Source organism: Carcharodon carcharias, chromosome 1, assembly GCF_017639515.1.
Source record: "Carcharodon carcharias isolate sCarCar2 chromosome 1, sCarCar2.pri, whole genome shotgun sequence".
Lineage (NCBI taxonomy): Eukaryota > Metazoa > Chordata > Chondrichthyes > Lamniformes > Lamnidae > Carcharodon > Carcharodon carcharias.
In genome coordinates this window covers 246,629,783-246,654,468 of record NC_054467.1, presented here as the reverse complement: position 1 = coordinate 246,654,468, position 24,686 = coordinate 246,629,783, and the positions used below count along the sequence as shown (strand labels likewise).

At 41.2% G+C, this 24,686-nt stretch overlaps 1 protein-coding gene across 3 annotated transcripts in view; it reads right to left on the bottom strand.

Annotated features, from left to right (window-relative positions):
* Positions 1 to 24,686, bottom strand: part of dnaaf9 (dynein axonemal assembly factor 9) — a 237,916-nt gene that overhangs the window by 82,457 nt on the left and 130,773 nt on the right. The window lies entirely within an intron of this gene.

Here is a 24,686-nt window from a genome sequence, read left to right as displayed (position 1 = left end):
TACATTAGTTACACATAGCCTCAAAATCAGTATCTAGTCTGGGGCAAAACTCTGATTCAAGTGCTTTATTGAATTTATCAGTGAAAGATCAAAATCACAGTCAAGGAATGATTCTTTTTCACCTAATTTATGTATTAAAAGCAATGAAACAACATTTGTGACAACTGCCTCGATTATTTTATCAAATATGGTTATATTTGTAACATTGAACACTTAAAAAGCTATGAAGGACCAGTCTAACTGGTTGCTGGAATAGAATGATCATTATCTGAAGAGGAAAAATTTGCAGGGCTATGGAGGAATGGCAGGGAAGTGGCACTATATGCACTGCTCTTGCAGAGAGTTAGCACAGATACAACAGGTCAAACAGCCTCCTTATGCACTGTAACCATTCTATGATACAGCACAGCAAGAGACCATTTGGCCTTATTGCACCTGTGACAGGTCTTTGCAAGAACAGTCCAATTTAGTCCCAATCTCTTGCCCTTTCTCCAGAGCTTGCATTTTTTTTCCAATTCAGGTATTTATCCTTTTTGAAAATTACTACTGAATCTGCTTCTACCACCCTATCAGACAACGCATTCCAAATCATCGTAACTTGCTGCATAATTATTTCCCCCACTCCCACATTACTCTGGTTCTTTTGCCAATGATATTAAATCTGTGTTCTGGTTGCCAGCTATTCTGACGCTGGAAACAGTTTCACCTTAATAAGGGAGTTGTAGAAGATCAGAGATAGGGAGTGACAAAGTCACATAGTGAATTGAACAAGAGGATCAAAATTTTAAATGGTGAAATCACCAATCAGTTCCCCCAATAGAGAATATTATTACACACAGAAAGGATTTTACTTCAACTACTAAAGATGCAGAAAGGGGAGATATTGACCCTATAAATATCTCAAACAGAAGCATTTATGAGGGGAAAATCAACCACTGCATCTTTAACTAATAATGACATAGAAAAAGGGAAATAAATGGGCTTTAAACATTTGGCCCAATAGACACTAAAGGGTCCAAAATTTGTAATAGGAACTCCTGAAGGACAAAATACCGACAAGTGTGGAAGTACTTGGCTAAAAAAAAATCTCAATTTTGCAGATAGATTGTTTAACAGAGGCTTTGTTCAGAGAAGTGAGGAAATAATATTAAAAGACTTGCATTGATTTATCATCTTTCACAAAAACAGAGGATGTCCCAAAGCTTTACAACCAATGAAGTACATTTTGAAGTGTAGTCATTGCTGTAGAAAATGCAGCAGCCGATTTGAGCCAAACTTCCATAACAGCAAATTGATACAAACAGATAATCTGGTTTTGAGATGTTGATTGAGAAATAAATATTGGGAGGACACCTGGGATAACTCTTCTGCTCTTCTTTGAAATAGTGCATGGGCTACCTGAGAGGGCAGACAGAGCCTTGATTTAACATTTCATCTTATAGGTTACTGTTTGTGCACAGGTTTCAACCGACCACATGCTGTTTCTACCCAAAGAATCCAAATAAAAACTTTGATACATATGAAAAAGTACATTTTTGAGACAGTCCCTTTTTAAGTATTCCACAAATCTGCCTCTTCGGATCATGCAAAATAAGCAGACATAATTTCCCAACTCTAACCAAGAGGAGCAAGATGGATGCTAAAGCAGGCATTTAAAGGGATGGCAAACAAACTGCTAAAGGGGAGGAAAAATTGTCACATCTGTTCTTTCTTTTAAACTTAGCAGGCATCTGACAAAAATAAATGGAACTTAATTTGCAAGTACGCTTCTCAGCTACAGAATCACATTACCCAATGCCTAGAGTTTGACTGTACAGGTCTATGAATAAAATAAATGTGTTACAGTTTAACATTTACCTCCTGCATTTTCTTTCAAATGATCAGCCATATGTTCATAATTTATAAATGACAAAGGAAAAACTGCAAATAAAATCTGAAAGAGAAACTGATAATTCTGAAAATAAACAGGTCACCCAGCATTTGTAAAGAGAAAGAAAGGTTGTGATGATTCCAGTATGTACCCTTAATTGTTCTAAATCTAGATCGTGAAGTCTTCCAAACATTCATTTTGATCAAGGTTAACTAATGTGAGCATATGCTACTGACAAAGGAGAAGACAATTCCACTATAATTTATCCACTCCACAGAAACGAGATCACTATTCATATAGTTATCCGCAAAGTGGTATTTCTCTGTGGCCCTGTGTCACTGCAGCTCATTAGCTCCTCCCTTACATCTATTTAATAATGTGAGAAATTCATATGAAGTACCAAATGGAAAATGTTGAGTATGGAATTTATCCCATAAGCAAAAAAAATTACTCACAACAATAAATACTCATTACAATGGCTTACCCAACTAGTTTTTATAGCACAATTACTATAGATGATGAGATGTTAAACTAATGTTCTTTCTGCCTTCTCAGGTGAACACAAAAGATCTAATAGAATTATTCAAACAGAGGATTCATACAGCATCCTAGCCAATATTTACTCCTAAATCAACATAACAAAGAGATTAGCCAATTACTTTCAGATGGTTGACTGTGGAATCTTGCTGAATGCAATTTGGTTGTGCTATTTGCCTGAAGCAGTGTCTACATTTCAAAAATACTGTTAATTTCCTAAATTGTCATAATATTTCTTTTCCCCCCTTGTTTTCGCCCCTTCCAAGGGATAACATGCTGCATGAATGGGAGATGATGTTATGCCAATGTAGCACAGGCTCAATTACCTGCTTCTTGTTATGCTTCACAATCAATGTGTAATCATAAAATGAATACAGCCAGGATAGAGGTTATTTGCCAGGCATGTCTGTACTGGTTCTCTGCAAGAGCAACTCAGCTAATCCCACTCCCCCCCCCCCCCCACAATCTTTCTCAATAGCCCCACAAATTTTCTCTCTTCCAGTGCTTATGCCTTTTCAAAGCCACAAGTGAATCTGCCTCCACCAAAGTCTCACACAGTGCATTCCAGATCCTAACCGCTGGCTGCATAAAAACATTTTTCCTAATGACACTGTTGCTTCTTTTGCCAAACACCTTATGCTGGTGACTTCTAATTCATGACCATTCCACCAATGGGAACAATTTCTCTTATCAATTGTCCAGGCCCCATATGACTTTCAACATATCTGTCAAATCTGGCCTCAACTTTCTCCCTCTCTCCCAGGAGAGCAACCTCAGCTTCTCAAATCTATCCACGTTATTGAAGCCCTTCATCCCTGGAACCATTCTCTACATCTTTTCTGCTCTAAATCCTTCACATTCTTCCTAATGGGCAGTGCCCAGAATTGGATACAATACTTGATTTGAGGCCAAACCAGTGTTTCATAAAGGTTCATCATAACTTGCTTGCTTTGGACTCCATGCCTCTATTAAGCCCAAGCTCCCACATGCTTTGCTAAAAGCTCTCTCAATATGTCTTGCCATCTTCAAAGATCTATGCACAATTACCTCCAGGTCTCTATTCATGCACCCCTTTTAGAATTTTACCCTTTATTTTATAATGCCTCGCCACATTCTTTCTACAAAAATGAAGCATTTCACATATCTCACATCCTCCTCACAGTTCACAACATTTCCAAGTTTTGAACCATCTACAAACTTTGAAAATGTGCCCTATACAAGCCCAGGTCATTAATACATATCAAAAAAAGCAGTAGTCCTAATGCTGACTCCTGCAGAACCCCACTATGTACTTCCATCAGTCTGAAAAACAATCAATCATTCTTCAAAGCCATGTTTCCTGTCACTCAACTTTACTGCCAAGCCCATTACGTGGCTTTTGGAAGTCCATATATATCACATCAACCCTCCCTGTTACCTGTTATCAAAAAACTCAAGCAAATTAGATAAAAATGATTTGCCATTAACAATCTATTTGGCTTTCCTTAATTAATCCATACTTGTCCAATCTTTTTTGAACAAGGTTGTAACATTTGCCATTCTCCACCATCTGGCACCACCTCTGTATCTAAGGAGGGCTGGAAGATTATGGTCAGTTACTCTTCAGTTTCCACCCTTAATTCCCTCAGTATCCACAGATGCATTCCACCTGGTCTTGGTGACTTATCAACTTTAAGTACAGTTAACCTTTCTAATATCCCTATCCTTATTGTGAACAGAAAGACTTGTAGGGCAGAAGCTATGAAATAGCACTGATAATATTTTTCTAGACAGAATTTAGTTTATCATTGCCCTTGGAATTATGTTATTAAATCATTCTCAATATGGACAGACAAGATGTTATCTATTTCACAAGCCTTCCTTTTCCATTACTTCCACAAAAAATTGTCAGCTACCCACTGAAAACACAACTAAGCCTCATCAACTGGACTACTCATATCCATAAAGCACTCTGCAAGCAAAAGTATCTGACTGTAATATTTTATAAAAGTATCCAATCAATTGTGCATGAAAAATGATTTAGGCTTCTCCAGTTATTAGAAAGTAATTGCCGTACATTTTTTTTTCTCACAACAGCATGCAATTCTGTCATGAAATTTAAAAGACCAACTTTTTCTTCATCCACTGTAAGCAAGCATAAAGATAGAAGCTCATGACAGATTGCAACTTAAGACAGGGTATATGCTTGGGAATTTAATAAGTGAGGAATTTTAACAGTTAATCTCTTCCTAAAATCTAACCAAGTTTGCATTTAGCATTTAACTACAATTTATCGTTAAAAAAGTTGTTTCTTTCAGTCATGGTCAGCGGTAAACAAGCTCTCTGCTGGAGAGGAAGCTACAGTCTGTTAATGAGGTAGCTAGTTCAAACTAGTTTCTCAAGCCAGCAATGCCTGACTCAGCTCTGTAGAATTTCAGCTAGTGTAAACGCACATGGTCTTGCTAAGTGCACAAAATAAGCAAGCACGAAGATTGAATGCAGCTCGAGACAGAGTATAAGCTTGAGAATTTGGTAAGTGAGGGAATTTGGTGTAGTGAAGGAGGTACCGTTCTGACCTTTTACACAAAAAAGGTGGTCTGAGAGAGAGAGAGAGAGCCGAAGACAACCATCCTTTGGGACAGCTTTCACCTGAATTGCGCTAGGACCAGAGTACTGGTGAATCATACAGTCAGGGCTGTAGAGGGGGCTTTAAATTAAACAGGGGAAGGGGTGGGAGGTTCACATGAGGGGGGATTTGGAAGCTAAAGAGAAATGACAAAACAAAAGGGCAGGGTAATGATAACCAGAGTGTGATAGGAAGAGACAGAGCATTCAAACACAAGAATATACAAGTAAAGAGGTTAGAATAGGCAAAAAACTGTAAAAGGACAGAATTAAAAGCTCTTAATCTGCATGTTCTCAGCATCTATTACAAGATGGATGAATTGATAGCACAAATAGAAATAAATGAGTAGGATATATGATAGTCATTACAGAGGCATGGTGACAAAGGCTGGGGCCTGAATATTCAAGAGATTTGACATTTCGGAAGAACAGGGAGAAAGAAAGAGGTGGGGTAGGGCTGTTAATCAAGGATGAGATCAGTGCAGTAGTGAGAAATGATCTTAGTGCAGAAGATCAAGATATTCAATTAATTTGTGTAGAGACAAGAAATAGAAAAAGAAATAAGTCACTGGTGGGAGTTTATTACAGGCCCTCTAACAGGAGCTACACAGGAAAACAAAAATATTGAGGGCTTGAAAGAAACATACTGCAATAATCATGGGTCACTTTAATCTTCAAATTGGCAAAGGTAGCCTGGAGGATGAGTTCAGATTGAATTTGGGACAGTTTCTTAGACAATATGTTCTGGAAATAACCAGGGAACAGGTTATTTGGGGCCTGATAATGTGTAATGAGACAGGATTAGTTAAATATCTCATCGTAAAGGATCCTTTAGGCAAGAGTGACCTTATCATGATGGAAGGTCAGACTCAATTTGAGACTGGGAAGTATGGATCCATAACTAGCGTCTTAAAGATAATTACGAGAATATAAAGAGAGTTGGCTAAAGTGGAGGGGGGAAAATAGGTTAAAAGGGAAGATGTAAAAAAGCAGCAGAAGACATTCAAGGAGATATTTCGTAACACTGAACAAGGATATATTCAATTGAGGAAGAAAGACTTTACTAGACGAATGCAGAATACACCATTTGTGGCTAGCTAAGAAAGTTAAGCATGGTATCAAATTGAAAGAAAATGTGCAGAAGATTGGCAGAGTTTTAGAAAACAAAGGATGGCTAAAAAAGTAATAGAAGGAGAAATTGGAATATGAGAGAAAACTAGCAAGAAATATAAAAACAGACATTATATAAGTATATAAAAAGGAGCAGCTAAAGTGAGCATTGGTCCCTTAGAGGGTGAGACCAGGGAATTAAATAATGTGAAATAAGGCAAAGGCAAAGAGACTTTGAATAAGTGTTGTATCCATCTTCACAGTAAAAGACACAAAAAACATTCCAAGAATAACAGAAAATCAAGAGGGAAAAGCGAGCGAGGAACTTTAAATAATCACTATCACTGGGGAAAAAGTGATGGGAAACCTAATGGAGCTCAAATCCCCTGCAATCAATGCCCTACATCCTAGGGTCTTAAAAGAAGTGGCTCAGAGCCAGTCGTAATCTTCCAAAATTCTTTAGATTCCAGAAAGGTCCCAATGGGTTGGAAAACTGCAAATGTAACACCTCTAATCAAGAAAGAAGGGAGGGCAAAAGCAGGAGACTTTAGGTCAATTAGTCTAACATCTGTCAACAGGAAGTGCTAGAATTCCATGTTAAAGAGGTAGTAGCAGGACATTAAGAAAATCATAATACTATCAGGCAGAGTCAAAGTGGCTATTTTTTAATTTGTTCATGGGATGTGAGCTTTGCTGGCTAGGCCAGCATTTATTGCCATCCCTAAGTGCCCTTGAGAAGGTAGTAAGCTGTCTTCATGAACCACTGCAGTCTATGTGGTATAGGTACACCCACAGAGCTGTTAGGAAGGGAACTCCAGGATTTTGACCCAGCAACACTGAAGGAACGGCGATATATTTTCAACAAAGGGAAATGGTGTTTGACAATTTACTAGAGCTCTTTGAGGATGTAACAAGCAAGGTGGATAAAGGAGAACCAGTAGATGGATTTGGATTTTCAAAAAGCATTTGATAAGATGCACATAAAAGGTTCCTACATAATCCAAGAGCTAATGGTGTTGGGGTTGTCAGTGTTAACACAGATAAAGGATTGGTTAACTAGCAGGATACAGACTGTCAAGGTAAATGGGTCATTTTCAGGATGGTAAACTGTTAACTAGTGGATTGCCACAAGAATCAGTGCTGGGGTCTCAACAATTTACCAACTATATTAATGACTTGGATGAAAATTTGCTGACGATATGAAGATAGGTGGAAAAGCAAATTGTGAGGTGGTACAAAGAGTCTGCAAACAGATATGGATACGTTAAGTGAGAGAGAAACATTTGGCAGATGGAGTATAATGTGGCAAAATGTGAGGTTGTCCGTTTTGGCTGAAATAAAAGGGGATTATTATTTAAATAGAAGGAGGCTACTGAATGGTACAATAAAGAGGGACCCAGATGTTCTTGTACATGAAATCACAAAAAGTCAGCATGCAGGTACAGCAAGTGACTAGGAAAACAAACGGAATGTTGGCCTTTATTGCAAGGAGCAAGGGGTAAAAAAGTAGGAAAGTCTTGCTACAACTGTCCAGGGCATTGGTGAGGCCACACCTGGAGAACTGTGTACAATTTTGGTCACCTTGCTTAAGGAGGGACATTCTTGCATTGGAAACAGTTCAGATAAGGTTCACCTGGCTGATTCCTGGGACGAGGAGTTTGTCTTATGAGGAAAGGTTGAGCAGGTTGGGTCTATACTCATTGGAGTTTAGAAGAATGAGAGCTAATCTTAGTAAAACAGATAAAACTTAGAGAGGACTTGACAGGGGAGATGAAAGGATGTCTTCTCTTGTGGGGGAATCTAGAACTAGGGGGGTATGGTTTAAAAATAAGGGGTCCCCCATTCAGGTGGAGATGAGGATTTTTTTTATCTCAGGGGGTTGCTAGTGTGTGGAATTATTTTCCCCAGCGAGCAGTGGTGGTTAGGTCACTGAAAATATTCGAAGCTGAGTGAAATACATTTTGACTGACATGGGAGTTAAGGGTTACGGAGGGCAGACAGGAAAGTGAAATTAAGGCCCTAGGTCAGCCACAATCTTATTGTATGCAGCCTTGAGGGACTTAATGGCCTACTCCTGCACCTAATTCTTATGATTTTACAGAGCTTTAGATGCCTTCAGAACTTTCAGCAGTACAAACATCAGGCTGTTTTGTTATTTTCTGGAGGCAATGCAGACAAATATAAATGCAACCTGTTACGATCTCAGCTGATGTAACTACTGAACAAGGCAGGTCCCAGGATGGGACCCGGCTTGATAAATCCTAGCTTTTATTGTTTGTTTAGGAACATGCAAGGCGGCTAATGAACAGAGTCACAGGAGTCAGCTGATGAACTCTAGCAAAAGAATTAAGCATTTATTAAACAAGAAAAAGAACACGAGAACATTAGAAATAGGAACAGGCATAGACCATTCAGCAGCCCTTCAGGCCTGCTCCGCCATTCAATAAGATCATGGCTGATCTTCTTGTGGTTCAATTTCCACATTCCCATCTAACCCTGATAACCTTTGATTCCCTTGCCGAACAAGAATCTATCTACATAAAAGCAATGTACTGTGGATTCTGGAAACCTGAAACAAAAACAGAGAATGCTGAAAACACTCAGCAGTTCTGGCAGCATCTGTGGAGAGAGAAACAGAATTAACGTTTCAAGTCCATATGACCCTTCTTCGACCTCTGCCTTAAATATATTCAATGACCGACCTCCACCACCTTCTGAGGCAGAGTTCCAAAGTCGCACAACCCTCAAGACAAAAACATTTCTCCTCATCTTTGTCCTGAAAGGGTGACCCCTAATTTTAAAAGTGTCCCCTAGTTCTGGACTCACCCAGAAAAGGAAACATCCTTTTGAAGACCATTCAGGATCTTGTATATTTCAATCCCTCCCTCTTCTAAAGTCCAGTGGAAACAAGCCCTGTCTAAGACAATCTGCTCATTCCAGGTTTCAATCTAGTAAACCTCCTTTGAACCGCCTCCAATGCATGTACATCCGCCTTAAATAAGGAGAGCAAAACTGCACACAATATTTGAGGTGCGGTCTCACCAATGCAAAGTAGCAAAACATCCTTACTGTTATGTTCAATCCCTCTGGTAATAAAGGTTAGCATTCCATTAGCCATCTTAATTACTGGCTGCACCTACATATTAACTTATTGTGACTCATATACTAGAACACCGAGATCCCTCTGCACCTCAGAATTATGCAGCCGTTCTCTATTTAAATAATACTCTTTATTGTTCTTCCTGCCAAAGTGAACGGCTTCACGTTTTCCCATATTAAACTCCATTTGGCAGGTCTTTGCCCGCTCACTCAGCCTATCTATATCCATCTGCATCCTCATGTCATCTTCACAACATACTTTCCTACCTATCTTTGTGTCATCTGCAAATTTAGCTACCATGCCTTCACTGCCCTCATCTAAGTCATTGATGTAAATTGTAAAAATCTGAGGCCCCAGTACAGACCCCTGTGGGACTCTACTCGTCACATCCTGCCAACCTGAAAAACACCCATTTATACATTCTTTTTTTTATTCATTCATAGGATGTGGACTTCGCCGGCTGGACCAGCATTTATTATCTATTCCTAGTTGCCCTTGAGAAGGTGGTGGTGAGCTGCCTTATTGAACCGCTGTAGTACATGTGGTGTAGGTAAACCAACAATGCTGTTGGGAAGTAAGTTCCAGGATTTTGGCCCAGCAACAGTAAGGAACAGCAATATATTTCCAAGTCAGGATGGTGAGTTACTTGGAGGGGAACTTCTAGGTCGTGGTGTTCCCATCTATCTGCTACCCTTGTCCTTCAGGATGGTAGTGGTCGTGGGTTTGGAAGGTGCTGTCTAAGGAGCCTTGGTGAATTCCTGCAGCGCATCTTGTAGGTGATATACACTGCTGTTACTGTGTGTCGGTGGTGGAAGGAGTAAATGTTTATGGATGTGGTGCGAATCAAGCGGGCTGCTTGTCCTGGATGGTGTCCAGCTTCTTCAGCGTTGTGGCAGCTGCACTCATCCAGGCAAGTGAGGAGTATTCCATCACACTCTTGACTTGTGCCATGTGGATGGTGGACAGGCTTTAGGGAGTCAGGAGGTGAGTTACTTGTCGCACGATTCCTAGCCTCTGACTTGCTCTTGCAGCCACAGTATTTATATGGCTAGTCAATGGTCAATGGTAACCCCCAGGATGTCGATAGTCAGGGATTCAGTGATGGTAATGCCACTGAACATCAAGGGGTGATGGTTTGATTCTCTCTTGTTGGAGATGGTCATTACCTGACATTTGTGTTGCGCGAGTGTTACTTGCCATTTGTCAACCCAAGCCTGGATATTGTCCAGGTCTTGCCGCATTTGGCCATGGACTACTTCAGTATCTGAGTCACCACAAATGGTGCTGAACATTGTACAATCATCAGCAAACATCCCCACTTCTTATGAAAGAAAGTCATTGCTTTCTGCCAGCCAACCAATCTTCCTGTTTTCTGCCTCCCACCCTCCTTGAATAGAGGAGTTATACTTGCTATTTTCCAATCTGATGGAGCCTTTCCAGAATCTAGCGAATTTTGGAAAATTAACACCAGTACATCGACTACCTTATTAGCCACCTCTTAAGAGCCTAGGATGTAGTCCATTGGGACCCGGAGGCTTGCCAGCCTGCAGCCCCATAAAGTTGCTCAGTACCATTTCCCTAGTGATTTCAATTTCACCAAGTTCTTTTCTCCCATTCATCTCCTGATTTGCAGCTGTTACTGGAATGTTTTTTGTATCCTCCATGGTGAGCACAGAAGTAAAATATTTGTTCATCTCTTCTGCCATTTCCTTATTATCTACTATTAACTCCCCATCGACACTCTCTAGAGGACCAACACTCATTTTACTTACTCTTCTCCTTTTTAAATACCTGTAGAAACTCTTGCAATTTGTTTTTACAATTCTAGCTAGCTTCCTCTCATACTCCAATTTCTTTCCCCGATTAACCTTTTAGTCATTCTCTGCCATTCTTTATATTCTGTCCAATCATCTGTCCCGTCACTCATCATTGTGGAGCTGTATGCTTTTTTCTCAAGTTTGATGCTTTCCTTAACATCTCTAGTTAACCACGGATGTTGGGTCCTCCCCTGAGAATTTTTCTTTATAGTAAGAATGTACTTATTCTGAATATTTTCAAATATCCCCTTCAATGTCTGCCACTGCTTCTCTATTGATCGTTTCTCTAGCCAAGTTTCCCAGTTCATTTCACCTAGCTCAGCTTTCATCTCCACACAGTTGCCCTTATTTAAGCTTAAGATAATAGTCTTCAGCCCACTCTCCTCCCTTTCAAACTGGATGTAAAATTCAATCAATTGTGGTCGCTGCTACCTATGGGTGCCTTTACTCTGAGGTCATTAATTAATCCCGTCACGTTACACAATACCAAATCTAATATAACCTGCTCTCTGGTTGGATCCAGAGCACGCTGCTCTAAGAAACCATCTCAAAAGCATTCCAAGATCTCCTCATCCAGGCCCCTACTGCCAATCTGATTTTTCCAGCTTGTGTGTAGATTAAAATCACCCATGATTATTGCCGTCCCTTTATCAAAACCACACAATATTTTCTCTTGAACACTTTGTCCTAAACTGTGGCTACCATTAGGGGGCCTGTAGACTGTTCCCCCAAATGACTATTTTCCCCTACTAATCCTTATCTCCACCCAAAGCGATTCTATATCCTGATCTCCTGAAGCAAGGTCATCTCTGACTATTGCACCAATGCCCTCTGATTAACAGTGCTGCCTCTCCACCTTTCCTACCTCCCTATTGTTCTTGAATGTCATGTACGTCTCAATATTAAGGACCCAATCTTTGTCGTCCTGTTGCCATAATTGCTATCAGGTCATACTTATTTACTTCAATGTGGGCCATCAATTAATTTACTTTGTTATGAATGCAATGTGCATTCAGATAAATGAACTATTTTACAATACTCCTTCACCCACAACTATACCTTGACAGATATATAGAGATTCATTAAGGATAACACAAGTTACAAAGGTTATCTTATACTCTCATGGTCACAGCAAGTACACACAGTCCATGTAAACCATTAGGTGACCTGTGGTCAGGCACACCACACTCTGAAACCAAGTGACAGATGCTACCCCAAACAGATGCTATGGATCTCTCAACAACTCTGCCCCAGACAGTTGTCACACCGCGAGCCAACCGGTCTCACTGAACTCTTTCACATGAGGGTTTCCAATCTCCACTCTCGATGAACTCACCTTGGAACCTTCTCCTAAATGACGCTCTGTCTCAGACACCTGCTAGAAGGGTCCACCTCCAGGGTTTCAAACTCTCCTTCGATGTTCGTCTCCCCTGGTCGCCACGTGTATTCAAGCTGTGCCTTCTATGCACTCTCCCTGAGACACTCGTCCATGCCAACAGAACATCACTGCTTCAGGTGCCAATAGAGACCTTAGGCTGTCTTCTTGGATCTTCTAGCTTCTCATAAGCCTATTTTGCTTTATGTTTGCATCTTGAAGCTTTCTCCCTTTAAGCCTAGAGCCTTTCTCTGCTCCTCACTCAACTTCACTTAACAGGATCTTTTCCAGATTCCAGTTCTTGTCCTTTGATTTAACTGTCCTCTTGGGACTTTTCCCGTTCCAATCTCTGGTCCACAGTTTTTTCTACCTCGTATTTGTTTTAGCTTCCCTTCAAGAGTCGTAAAACCTATTTATAATGCACACATCTTTTAAATTGAAAGTAAGACTCAAGTTCCCCTCAAGTTCTTAACATACAAATACAGAAATACAAATCAAACTGAAACTTAGAGCCAAAACTCATTCCTAACACTTAAAATACAAATAACTTAAACTCTCTCTAGTTTCCAACAAATCTCTCAAATTCAAAGTGGCTCAGGGATATTCAATAAATTATATCTAGGAGACATTTGAAGAGGAAAAGGCTCATTGGCAGAAAAACTTGAAGAAAACACAAATGACCTTACAATTGTAAAGAACAAAAGTAGTAAAAAAAAAGAATCTTGGAACAAAGAATCTAAGGCCTTGGGTTCCTTCCTCAAGTGCGGTGCCCAGAATTGAAAATACCCCAGCTTGGGCCTAATCAGCGTTTTATGAAAGTTTAGCACTTTCTTGCTTTTCAAATCTATTCACATCTCATAATAAAGTCAAGGATCTTGTGCTTTTATTTTAAAACCAGCCTTTTCAACTTTTCCAGCCACCTTCAAAGATTTGTATACATAAAGCCCCAGGTCTCCGTGCTCCTGTGCCCTTTTTAAATTTTAACTTCAAATTGCTGCTCATTCTTCTACCAAAACTTATACTTCATATTAAATTTCATCTGCCATCATAGGACTACTTGCGCGCCAGGCAGCATAAGCAGCAAGTTATAAACAGATCTAAGCGATTCCACAACCAACAGATCAGATCCAAGCTTGGTAGTCCTGCCACATCCAGTCGTGAACAACTCACTGGAGCAGGAGGCTCCACAAATATCCCATTCTCAATGATGGGGGAGCCCAATACATCAGTGCAAAAGATAAGGCTGAAGCATTTGCAACAATTCACCTCAGCCTCCTCCAGAGGTCCCCAGTATTTTAGATGCCAGTCTTCAGCCAATTCAATTCACTCCCTGTGATATTAAGGAATGGCTGAAGGGGCTGGCTATTGCAAAAGCTAGGGCCCTGACAATATTCTGGCAATAGTACTGAAGACTTGTGCTCCAGAACTTGCTAAGCCCCTAGTTACGCTGTTCCAGCGCAGCTACAACACTGGCATCTACCCAGCAATGTGGTAAACAGCCCAGGTATGTCCCATCCACAAAGGACAAAACCAACCCAGCCAATTACCGCCACATCAGTCTACTCTTGATCATCAGTCAAGTGATGGAAGGGTCGTCAACAGTGCTATCAAGCAGCACTTGCTTAGCAATAGCTTGCTCACTGGAGCTCAGTTTGGGTTCCTCCAGGGTCACTCAGCTTCTGACCTCATTACAGCCTTGTTTCAAACATGGACAAAAGAGCTGAACTCCCAAAGTGAGCTGAGAGTGACTGCCCTTGACATCAAGGCAGCATTTGATCAAGTGTGGCATCAAGGAGCCCAAGCAAAACTGGAGTCAATTGGAATCAGGGGAAAATGCTCCACTGGTTGTAGTCATACCTAGCACAAAGGAAGATGGTTGTGGCTGTTGAAGCTCAATCATCTCAGTCTCGCACTTCACTGCAGGAGTTCCTCAGAGTAGCATCTTAGGCCCAAAAATCTTCAGCTGCTTCATCAATTACCTTCTTTCGTCATAAGGTCAGAAGCGGGGATGTTTGCTGATGATTGCACAATGTTTAACACCATTCATGGCTCCTCAGACACTGAAATAGCCCATGTCCAAATGCATCAACCCCTGGACAATATGCAGGCTTGGGCTGACAGCTGGCAAGTAAGTTTTGTGCCACATGCATTATGTGACAATGACCATTTCCAACATCAGTTCCTTTGACATTGAGTGCCATTGCCAATGATGAATCTCTCACTTTCAATATTTGGAGGGATACCATTGACCAGAAACTGATCCGGGCTGGCTACAAGAGCAAAACTAGGAATTGTGTGACGAGTGACTCACCTCCTGACTTCCTAAAGCTTGTCCACCATCTACAAGGCACAAGTCAGGAGTGTGATGGAATACTCTCCAATTGCCTGCATGAGTGCAGCTCCAACAACACTCAAGAAGCTTGACACCATCTAGGACAAAGCAGTCCACTTGATTGGCACCACATCCACAAACGTTCACTCCCTCCACCACCAACGGACAGTGGCAGCAGTGTGTACCATCTAAAAGATGCACTGCAGGAACTCAGCAAGGCTCCTTCGACGGCACCTTCCAAACCCACAACCATCAGCATCGAGAAGGTCAAGGGATGCAGACGCGTGAGAACACCACCACCTGGAAGTTGCCCTCCAAGCCACTCACCATCCTGACTTGGAAACATATTGCTGTTCCTTCACTGTTGCTGGATCAAAATCCTGAAACTGCCTCCCTAACAGCATTGTGGGTGTACCTATACCACATTGACTGCAGAGTGCAAGAAGGCAGCTCACGACCATCTCCTTAAGGAGGTTAGGTATAGGCAATAAATGCTGGCCTAGCCAGCGACGCTCACATCCCATGAATGAATAAAAAAAAATGTATCTGCCCACCTTACCAGTCTATCCTAAAGTCTGTAATTATTCTCCACATTGTTTCTACATTTCTAAATTATATATCACGTGCAAACTTTGAAATCATGTCCTACATATCCAAGTTATTAATTTATTAGAAAGAGTAGCAGCCCTAACTCAAGGTTAGTTTTGATGCTTACTGTTATGTCATATCCTGTTAACAATTATCATCTAGGTTCAAATAGAAATAGGGGTGCATAATTACTTACACTATCATCATTCTATATATCTTCCAATAAAATATCTAGTAACGTAAGGGTTTTTTAAAACATGGTATGTGGACGTCACTGACTAGGCCAGCATTGAGCCCAATCCTAATTGCCCTTGAGAAGGTGGTGCTGAGTTGCCTTCTTGAATTGCTGCAGTCCATACGGTGTAGGTACACCCACACTGCTGTTAGCGAGGGAGGCTTTTGACTCAGTGACAGTGAAGGAATGGCGATATTTTTCCAAGTCAGGGTGGTGAGTGCCTTGGATGGGAACTTGCAGGTGGTGTTCCCATGTATACGTTGCCCTTGTTCTTCTGGGTGGTAGCAGGCGTGAGTTTGGACGGTGCTGTCTAAGGAGCCTTGTTGAGTGCTTGCAATGCATCCTGTACACTACTGTCACTGTGCGTCGGTGGTGGAGGGAGTGAATATTTGTGGATCAGGTTGCAACCAAACAGTGCCAAACAACTATGGTTAGTCCAGTTCAGTTTCTGGTCAATGGTAACCCCCAGGATGTTGACAGTGGGGGATTCAGTGAAGGTAATGCCTTGAATGTAAAAGGGCAATGGTTAGATTCTCTCTTGTTTGAGGTTGTCATTGCCTCGCACTTGTGTAGCATGAATGTTACTTGCCATTTGTCAGCCCAAGCATGGAAGTTGTCCAGGTCTTTCTGCATTTGGACATGGACTACTTCAGTATCTGAGTCATCATGAATGGTGCTAAACATTGTGCAATCATCAGCGAACATCCCTACTTCTGACCTTAAGATGGAAGGAAGGTTATTGATGAAGCAGCTGAAGATGGTTGGGCCGAGGACACTGCCCTGAGGAACTCCTGCAGTGATGTCCTGAAGCTGCGATGACTGACCTCCAACAACCACAACCAACTTCCTTTGTGCTAGGTATGACTCCAACCAGTGGCAATCAAGCAGGCTGCTTTGTCCTGGATGTTGTTGAGCTTCTTGAGTGCTGATGGAGCTGCACTCATCCAAGCAAGTGTAGAATATTCCACCACACTCCTGACTGTGTCTTGTAGATGTTAGACAGACTTTGGGGAGTCAGGAGTGAGTTACTCGCAGCAGGATTCCTAGCTTCTGACCTGTTCTTGTAGCCACAGTATATACGCTCAGTAGGTAAAACAGCCAATATTGGGGCTAAATGCTGGCCAAGAAGTATTCCTCAAATTTGCTGGAACTTAATTATAGAAATAGCCACACAACTGAGTCATTAGTGATAACAGTTTTGAAAGATTGAACTTGTATTTATATAACATCTTAAGGTTGCCCCAATGCACTTCACAGCCAATAAAAATCTTTTGAAGTGTACTGACTTGATTAATAGAAAGCAACATGGCATCCAACTTGCACAAAGAAAGGTCCCAAAAATAGCAATGAGATAAGTGATCAGATAGCTTTTCTAAGTGTTGGTTAAGGAATAGATGTTAGCACCTTGCTGAGACTAAATTGGACACCTCTTTCAAAGTGCTGATATTGGCACAATAGGCTGAATGGTTCCCTTCTGTGCTTTAAGAACTGTACAATTTTAATACCAGACAAACATCCCTGAATCGTGCCATGGGATTTTTTGTGTCCATCTGCGAAAGCCTAGGATTAACGAAGATGGCAGCTTGGAGATTATAGAGCTCACTAATACTGTCCTGAGGTGTCAGTTTAGATTATGTGTAAAATCTCTGGAGTGGGGCTTCAATCTACGATCTAATGACACAGAGGCGTGAGTGCTAGCTCAGAGCCAAGGCTGTTAGCTGTCAATTCATCCCTTAAATTATGTAGAAAATATTTTTATGCAATATGAGCAATTTTCTAGTTTTAGAAATGCGATGAACTTTCATAGTTGCAGCCTCAAGTTAAAAACTGTTACCATTAGTCCGTATTGAATGGTACTCCACCATTACCCATAATTAGATCACAAAACAATTACAGTATCCTTCAAAACTTTACACTGCAGAAAAAAACTGTCAGAAACTTAATGCATGATATATTATGCCATGATTACGATAGTAATGGCTACAAATTTAATATTTAAAATTATCAAATGGTCAAATCCAGCAGCAGTTCATTAGGCTGTAAAGTTTAAACACTGCCTTTGAAAGGAATATTCATCCAATCCAACACTTCATTATAATAATGGCAGCTGTTATAGAGGTCGACAGCACAGAAAAAGGCCCTTTGGTCCATCAAGTCTGCGCCAGTCAAACAAGTACCTAACTATACTTATCCCATTTTCCAGCACTAGGCCCATAACCTTGTATGCCATGACATCACGTGTACATCCAAATACTTTTGAAATGTTATGAGGGTTTCTGGCTCTACCACCTTTTCAGGCAGTGAGTTCCAGATTCCCACCACCCTCTGGATGAAAAAATTCTTCCTCACATCCCCTCTGAACCTCCTGCCCCTTAACTTAAATCTATGACTCCCTGTTTATTGATCCCTCCACCAAGGGGAAAAGTTCTTTCCTGTCTACTCTATCGATGCCCCTCATAATTTTAGACACCTATCTATATCCATCTGCAACCTCATGTTCTCTTCACAACATACTTTCCTACCTATCTTTTTGTCATCTGTAAATTTAGCTACCATGTCTTCACTCCCCTCATCTAAGTCATTGATATAAATTGTAAAAAGTTGAGGCCCCAGTACAGACCCCTGTGAGACACCACTTGCCACATCCTGCCAATCAGAAAAAAAAAAACAATTTATGCATACTCTCTGCTTTCTGCCAGCCAGCCAATCCTCCATCCATGCTAATATGTTACCCACCACACCATGCGCCTTTATTTTCCATAATAATCTTTCGTGTGGCACCTTATCTTCCCCATGACAGATGTCAAGCTAACTGGCCTATAGTTTCCTGCCTCCCTCCTTGAATAGTGGGGTTAAATTTGCTACTTTCCAATCTGATAGAACCTTTCCAGAATCTAGCGAATTTTGGAAAATTAACACCAGCGCATCGACTACCTCATTAGTCACCTCTTTTAACACCCTAGGTTGTAGTCCATTGGGACCTGGAGACTTGCCAGCCTGCAGCTCCATTAATTTGCTCAGAGCCATTACCCTGGTGATTTCAATTTCACCAAGTTCCTTTCTCCCATTCACCTACTGATTTGTAGCTGTTACTGGAATGTTTTTTGTATCCACTAAAGAGAACACAAGCAAAATATTTGTTCATCTCTTCTGCCATTTCCTTATTATCTACTATTAACTCCCCACTGACACTCTCGAGGACCAACACTCACTTTAATTACTCTTTTCCTTTCTAAGTACTCTTGCTATCCATTTTTACATTTCTAGCTAGCTTCCTCTCATACTCTAATTTCTTTCTCCTGATTAAACTTTTAGTCATTCTCTGTCGTTCTTTATATTCTGTCCAATCATCTGTCCTGTCACTCATCTTTGTAGAGTTGCATGCTTTTTCCTTAAGTTTGGTGCTTTCCTTAACATCTCTAGTTAACCATGGATGGTGGGTCCTCCCTTTAGAATTTTTCTTTATAGTAGGAATGTACTTATACTGAGTACTCCGAAATATCCCCTTTGAAGTCTGCCACTGCTTCTTTATTGATTTATTCTCTAGGCTAGTTTCCCAGTTACTCCTGAACCAAGGTCATCTCTAACTATTGTACCAATGCTCACTTTGATTAACAGTGCTATCCCTCCACCTTTACCTAGCTTCCTATTTTTCCTGAATGTCATGTATCCTTCAATTTTTTTTTTATTCATGTGGGCTTTGAGGCTGGGCCAGCATTTCTTGCCTATCCTGGTTACCCTTGTTCAGAGGGCATTCAACGACATTGATGCAACGACATTGATGTGGATCTGGAGTCACAGGGAGGCCAGGCAAGGTCTAAAGGTTTTAGTGAATCAGGTGGGTTTTTACAACAATCGGCAATGGTTTCATGGTCATCAGCAGGCTTTTAATTTTATTGAATTCAAATGTTACCATCTGCCATGGTGGGATTTGAACCCGGGTCGCCAGAGCATTACCCTGGGTATCTGGAATACAAGTCAATGACAATACCACAATGCCACCACTTCCCCAGGTGATGGTAAGCTGCCTTTTTGAACTGCTACAGTCCATGTGGTGTTGCTACACCCACAGTGCTGTTAGGAAGGGAGTTCCAGGATTTTGACTCAGTGGAAGTGAAGGAACAGCGATATATTTCCAAATGACTTGAAGGGGAACTTTCAGATGGTGGTGTTCCCATCTATCTGCTGCCCTTTTGTCCTTCTAGGTGGTAGGGGTTGTGGGTTTGGAAGGTGCTGTTGAAGGAAGCTTGGTGAGTTCCTGCAGTGCATCTTTTAGATGGTACACACTGCTGCTACTGTGCGTCGGTGGTGAAGGAATAAATGTTTATGGATGTGGAGCCAATCAAGCGGGCTGCTTTGTCCTGGACGGTGTCAAGCATCTGGAGTGTTGTGGGAGCTGCACTCATCCAGGCAAGTGGGGAGTATTCCATCACGCTCCTGACTTGTGCCTTGTAGACGGTGGGCAGGCTATGGGGAGCCAGGAGGTTGGTTACTCGTTGCACGATTCCTAGTCTCTGACCTGCTCTTGTAGCCACAGTATTTATATGCTAGTCCGGTTCAGTTTCTGGTCGATGCTCATAGTGGGAGATTCAATGATGGTAATGCCATTGAACATCAAGGGGCAATGGTTGGATTCTCTCTTGTTGCAGATGATCATTGCCTGACACTGGTGTGACATGAATGTTACTTGCCACTTGTCAGCCAAACATGGATTTTGTCCAGCTCAAGCTGCATTTGGACATGGACTGCTTCAGTATCTGAGGAATCACGAATGGTGATGAACATCATGCGATCGTCAGCAAATATCCCCACTTCTGACCTTATGACATAAGGAAGGTTATTGATGAAGCAGCTGAAGATGGTTGGACCAAGGACACTACCCTGAGGAACTCCTGCAGTGATGTCCTAGGACTGAGGTGGCTGACCTCCAACAACCACACAACCATCTTCCTTTGTGCTAGGTATGACTGCATCCAACAGAGTTTTCCCCCTGATTCCCATTGACTCCAGTTTTGCTTGGGCTCCTTGATGCCACACTGTCAAATGCAGCCTTGATGTCAAGGGCAGTCACTCTTGCCTCACCTCAGGCGTTCAGCTCTTTTGTCTATGTTTGAACCAAGGCTGTAATAAGGTCAGGAGTTGAGTGGCCCTGATGGAACCCAAACTGGGCATCAGTAAGCAGGTTATTGCTAAGCAAGTGCCGCTTGATAGCACTGTTGATGACCCCTTCCATTACTTTACAGATAATGGAGTGTAGACTGATGGGGCTGTAATTGGCCAGGTTAGATTTGTCCTGCTTTGTGTGTACAGGACATACCTGGGCAATTTTCCACACAACAGGGTAGATGCCAGTTTTGTAGATGTACTGGAACAGCTTGCCTCGGGGTGTGACAAGCTCTGGAGCACAAATCTTCAGTAATATCGCCAGAATATTGTTAGGACCCAATGCCTTTGCAGTCTTCAGTCATTTCTTGGTATCATGTAGCGTGAATAGAATTGGCTGAAGACTGGCATCTGTGATACTGATAACGGATCATCCACTTGGCACTTCTGGCTAAGATTGTAGTAAAATCTTCAGCCTTATCATTTGCATTTTTTTTTTGCACATTTTGCATCTTTTGCACATTAAGGACCCAATCATTGTCATCCTACAGCCACATCTCTGTAATTGCTATCAGATCATATTGATTTACTTCAATGTGGGCCATCAATGCATTTACTTTGTTATGAATGTTACATGCATTCAGATAGAGAGCCTTCAGTTTTGTCTTTTTGTTGCCTTTGTAACATGTAGTCTTGACTGCTGATATATTCTTAGGTATTTTCTCTCTGTCCCTTTCTACTATTCTCTGACCCTCATTTCTCATTTAGTATTTTGCTTTCCTGTCTTGATTCCACACCTTGAATTGTTACCTCTACCCACGCTTGATCCCTCACCCCTCTTGTTTAGTTTAAAGCCCTCTCTACTTCCCTAGTTATGCGATTTGTGAGGACACTCGTCCCAGCATGGTTCAAGTGTAAGCCATCTCAACGGTATAGCCCCTACTTTTCCCAGATCTGATGCCAGTGCCCCACAAACCAGAACCCACTTCTCCCACACCAGTCTTTGAGTCACGCATTTGTCTCTCTAATCTTATTTGCCCTATGCCAATTTGCACGTGGCTCAGGTAATAATCTAAAGATTATTACTTTTGAGGTTCTGCTTCTTAATTTGGTACCTAGCTCCTCATATTGACTTTGCAGAACCTCTTTCCTAGTTCTACCTATGTCATTGGTACCTATATGGACCTTGACAACTGAATCTTCCTCTCCCACTGCAAATTCTTCTCCAGCCCTAAGCAGATGTCCTGAATCCTGGCAGGCAACATAGCCCCCTGGACTCTTGCTCTTTGCTGCAGAGAACAATGTCAATCCCCCCCACCAGCCCCCCACCCACAACCATACTATCCCCTACTACCACTACATGCCTTTTTGCTCCTCCCACTTGAATGGCTTCCTGTAACTCAGTCCCATGGCCAGCCAGCTCATCCACGTCGCAGACTTCACTTTCATCCACACAGGTTGTGAGCATCTCAAACCTGTTTGACAATTGCAAAGCTCCTCCCCTACAGTCTGCTTGGTCCCATTATCTGTCTCACTGAAAGTCACATCCTCCTGTCCCTCACTGCTGACCAAAACAGATGACCCTCTTCTAAGAGGTGTGACTGCCTTCTGGAACAAACTATCCAGGTATTTCTCCCCCTCCCTTATGTTGCGCAGTGTCTGCATTTCGGCTTCCAGATCAATAATCCTGATCCGGAATTTCTCAAGCTGCTTACACTTCCTGCAGATGTGTGTCATGGACCGCCTTGACATCCAAAAGCTCTCACATCCCACAGCTGCATCATAACACCTGTCCCGCCATTCTAACTTATGATATTTAGTTAATTTACTCCAATTACTTTCTTCCTATGTATGTTACAATTAATGCTAGTGTCACTGACAATTAAAGGTTATATGCTTCTTACCTACAAGGTATGTATTTTAGATGTTTGTTTAAATTACTTTATTTTGTTGCTTTTTTTTAAATCTTTGTTTCATTTTAATTTTAAAGTTTTCAAATTTTGGTTTATTATTTTAAAGTTTTAGTTCTTTTTATTTATAGATCTAACTTAACTCACCTCTCCTAAGCTGGTTTCTCACATACTGTCCCTTAGGCTAGGTACTTACTGGCCAATCAACTTACTAGCTTCCTGTGACATCACAGTTGCTTTTTTCCTTTTTCCCGGACTGGTACCTTTTTAAACTGAAGTCGCTCCCGCTCTCCGTGCCCTTTTTGAACTGAAGTCTCTCCTGCTCTCCACATCCTTTTTAAATGAAGAGCCCACTGCTCTCTTTGTAACTGAAGTCTCTCCCACTCTCCACGCCCTTTTCAAACTGAAGTCCCCACCTCTCTCCGCATCCGTTTCAAACTGAAGTCTCTCCTGCTCTCTGCGCTCTTTTCAAACTCAAATGACAGCTGTTTAGTTAACTAGTCTATGGTTTCCTGCTTTCAGTCTCCCTCCTATCTTGATTAGAGGTGTTACAACAGTGGTTTTCCAATCTGCGGGGACCTTTCCAGAATCTAGGGAATTTTGGAAGATTACACTCAATGTAACAATTTCTGATAAAACACTATGATGCAGGTCATCAGACCCAAGGGACTTCTCAGCCTTTAGTACCTTTAGTTTTCCTAGTAATTTTTCCTCTAGTGATTACCCCCTGCATTTCTAAAATTCTTGAGATATTTTTTGTTTTCTACCGTGAAGACAGATTCAAAATATTTGTTCGAAGTCTCTCCCATTTCCTTGCTTCCCCAATCTAAGGGACCAACATTCACTGTAGCTACTCAATTTATTTTTATATAGTTATATAAGATTGCATATTTCTTGCTCGTTTTCTTTCATAGTTCAGTTTCACCCTCTACTAGTCCTTTTTTAGTCATCCTTTGCAGGTTTCTAAAATTTTCCCAATCTTTTGGCCTACCACTAAGGTTTGCTTCATTGTACATCTTTTCTTTCAATTTGATTCCATCCTTAACTTCCTTTTTAGCCAGACGGTGCACCCTTCTCATCGAGTCTTTCTTTATCATGAAATAGAAATCCAGAGATTTTTTAAAACTGTATTTGGCACTGCAATGGCCTTATCTGGAGCACTGTGTGCAGTTTTAGTTTACCTTTTCCCAAAAAAAAAATTTAGTTAATGGAGCAGGTACCAAAAGGAATACATGGCTAATTACAGAAGAGAATAATATAAAAGAGAAGATCGATCTCAGCCCAACTGTGTTAATAGGATGCAAGTTGGTTGGTGAAGTCAAAGCCAAGACACAGAGCTTTTCTTTGAGACTTTATCAACTTTATTCAGTCTCACAGCTCTCCTCCCATATGTCCAGTGTCACAACTATCACCTATTTAATGAGTGCTTAAAGTACTTGAACGATGCCCTTCACCTATGTATCCTAACAATATAATTAACATATTAACAAACTGTTCTATAGTTCTGTCGAAGGGTCATGAGGACTCGAAACGTCAACTCTTTTCTTCTCCGCCGATGCTGCCAGACCTGCTGAGTTTTTCCAGGTAATTCTGTTTTTGTTTTGGATTTCCAGCATCCGCAGTTTTTTTGTTTTTAGTTCTATGCCAATGTTCATGCTCCACATGAAACACCTCCTATCTCTACTTGTCTCACCTGCCAACATCGCGTCCTTTCTCTCTCATGTGCTTTTCCAGCTTCCTCTGAAATGCATTCATTTACCTCAACTATTCCACTACTGTGGTAGCATGTTCCACATTCTTACTACTCTTTGGGTGAAGAAGTTCCTAAAGATTCCCGATTAGATTTCAGTGACTATCTTATATTTATGACCTCTAGTTTTGGACTCCCCCATTAGCGAGAGCATGTTACATTTGTTAGTGATTACTATTACTATGTCACTTCAAAACTATATGTCACTTCAAAACTATATGTCACTTCAAAACTATATGTCACTTCAAAACTATATGTCACTTCAAAACTATATGTCACTTCAAAACTATATGTCACTTCAAAACTATATGTCACTTCAAAACTATACATGCTGTTGGTTTTCACCTGTTGCTGG